Source organism: Lethenteron reissneri, chromosome 7 (assembly GCF_015708825.2).
Source record: "Lethenteron reissneri isolate LAM-NWPU_2019-01 chromosome 7, ASM1570882v1, whole genome shotgun sequence".
Classification (NCBI taxonomy): Eukaryota; Metazoa; Chordata; class Hyperoartia; order Petromyzontiformes; family Petromyzontidae; genus Lethenteron; species Lethenteron reissneri.
The window spans coordinates 184,119-187,140 of NC_083785.1; positions in this window are offsets into that span (position 1 = coordinate 184,119).

A 3,022-nucleotide genomic window follows, 5' to 3' on the forward strand; every position below is an offset into this window, starting at 1 on the left:
CCACATTCTCTTCCGCATGGCCTTGTGGGAGCATCAGTACTGATTAAGTTATTTTAGTTTTTCCTCCGGTTCCGATGACTTCATCAGTACCGATGATCCTACAAGGCCATGCGGGAGGGAATGTGGCAATTTGTTGCCAGCTATCAGAGTGCGTCGTGTTGCGACGTACACCTACGTCATCGGAACCGGAAAGGGTCAACTTGCAACAATCTCTCAAACTAAAAATGTGCCACCAGTCTTAACTTAAAATCTGCTAGTCGGGATTGAATACTGCACCCGTTAGCCTGTTGCTTGGCCTCTTCTGGACCAGAAGGCGCAGTCCATTAAAGATGTATTCATAAATGGCTGTGTTGTAAGACAAAAGGGCCTCCCTGAGAGTTTTCTGACAGACCAGGGCAGGATTTTGCTTCCCAATCGGTGGACGTATGCATGCAATATTCTAGGTACAAAAAATGTTTCAATCTCCCCATACCATTCTTCAGAGAGATGGGATGGCCGAATGACTAAACTGCCATGCCAAGTCACATGGTTATGCCAAGCAAACTGAGATGTGTGTGTCCTCGCTGTCCTTGCAGCATATTGTCTTCGCTCCACATGCAGCGCAAGAGTTCACCCCCCTTATGTATGCTTGGGATCCTACACAACCAATAAAAAACACATTTGAGCAGCATTCCCTCACAAAACAGACGTCTTGGCTGGCATCCTTCGACCATTCCTTGTCACACGGGATGAGAGACCACTCTTGCAATATCCGGCATCTGCCCAAACCACCAATTCATGAGTTTGAGCAAAAGTCATATTTGGCCTCGGCCTCGATAGTCAATGACTTAGTGTGGTTACATCCGCAGCTGCCCACTGACATCCGGTAAATTGCATAGACCAACGGCAGGACCCTGTAAGGCCGCAATGTGGTCGCTGTCATTGGTTCATCCATCCTTGACGTCTGAAATGGTATGTCCATCAGATACTTTTCAACTTTCATCATCCACATCTGGAGGTTCACCGGATTTATCCGGGGTCCCCATCCGTCGCATATCTGGCCATGAAGTTGCCAATTTCAACCAGCTCCGTTTCCTTCCATGGACCACCATAGGCGTTTTGTCGCTAATCTTCCTATAGCAGTTCCGGGATGAAGGGTCCTGCCATTGTGTTCACCTTGGGTTGGTTGTTGTGTTGTTCTCCCCCTGTGATGTCGCGTTGCGGATGTCGGACTGTACAGGGATGCTGTGGACTCCCCTAATGGAACATCTTTGCTGGTTAGAAATATTTAGGCTGGCCTGCCTATGAACCATCCTGGGTTTAACCAGGCTGGATTGTGTGAGGAGCTCACAATTCCTTTAAAGATTTGGACAAAGTCCCCATCGGTGAGCTCTGGCAGGCAAGGCTGCGTTGGCTGGGTCATGTAGCCCGCATGCCCAGCCACCACATGCCTAAACAGCTTTTGTACGGCCCGATAGAGGGGGCTAAACGGGCGTGGCACGGGCTAGAAAAGAGATGGAGTGATGTGGTACAAGAGGATGTAGAGTTGAGTGGACTTGCTGATGACTGGTACCAGCGGAGACTCGTGAAGGATGCTCCTAGGCAGTTAGAGGCAGTCGCCCTCCAGCCACAATTGAGGGCAGAGGAGCAACGCTCACAGCAATGAGCGGGGAGCCGGTCAGCTAAAACACATCAAGTTGGCACAATAGGAGGCATAGGTGGTGCATTGGCCAGTCATCTCAGTCGATCCATGGCAGAGGTCGCAAACGGGTTTTGATTCCTTATCTGTACCCGGCCACACCAGGGTCGCAAATGGGTACCCGTACCCGGCCGTACCCGTACCGTACCCGGCCGGGTACAGGTAGGGTACGGGTATCGGGTACCTTATTGCGACCTCTGGGATGAAGCCATGGTGCAGGCGGGGGTGGGTTGATTCTAGGAACTTGAATTGTGAGAAGAGACAAGACGTTGGGAAATGAGTGACAAACAGTTACTCACCAGTGACTAACGGTCTACCCGTACCTGGCCGCACCAGGGTCGCAAACGGGTACCCGTACCAATACCCATACCCTACCCAATACCCGGACGGGTACGGGTAGCCGGGTATTGGGTAGGGTATGGGTATTGGGTACCCGGTTGCGACCTCTGATCCATGGCAACTGGGTGTGCCCCGTGACCTGCCAGTGGGTGTTCGTCACTTCACGTGGCCTTAACGTGCACATAGCCTGGCAAAAGTGCCATAGTGGCGTCACACCACTTAATGGCGAATGGCGGTTGTTGTTGGGATGCTATGGAGTTCAATTATTTTTGGTTGCTGTATTATTTGTTTTATCTCTTTGTTTTTCTTTCTCCAAATCCATGTGGGTATTCGTGTTCTGTGCTATCTGTTTTACAGTTGCGTCAGGCTGGGGGCTTGGGATGAATGGTAAATGAGGCTGTTAGAGCCGAGGATGGCTTATTCTCAAAAAAGTGGGGAGGGGGTGATGTGAGGGTCATGTAAAGACACTTAACGTTAATTAATTAATTGCTCTATACTTGCTGGGAAGCAGGGCATGGTTGGGGGGTGCAAATGGGGGTGAGAGATGGGAAGACAGGATGACGAGGTTGAGGGATGGTAGGTGAGGGGGAAAGAGTGTTTGGAGGAGGAGGACATTTTAGAAGTTTCAGTAAGGAACGGGCAAAAGAGGATAAAAAGGGGACTTCGAGAGAGCTCGTGGTCTGTCAGCAGTGAAGCTTCCTACGAGCATTCTGCATGCATTGTTGTGATTGGTGGAATCGATCGTCTGGGTGAATTTTTTTATTAAAATAAATCTCCCGCGCTCTCCCCTGGCTGCTGATTGGCTGCGAGTTTGTTCATGATGAGGCTACACCGACTCCGCACAATGAATTATGCCAGAACCCTACGCGTGAAGTAGGCATACACCACAACTCCTTGCTCTATGCCTTAATGAAGCCCCACGAACCAGGGTGGTGATAGCCCCCTAGGCTGCACTGCATTTGACCTTTTCTAGCAGTCTGTGTTTTACAGCATCGTGCACTTTCA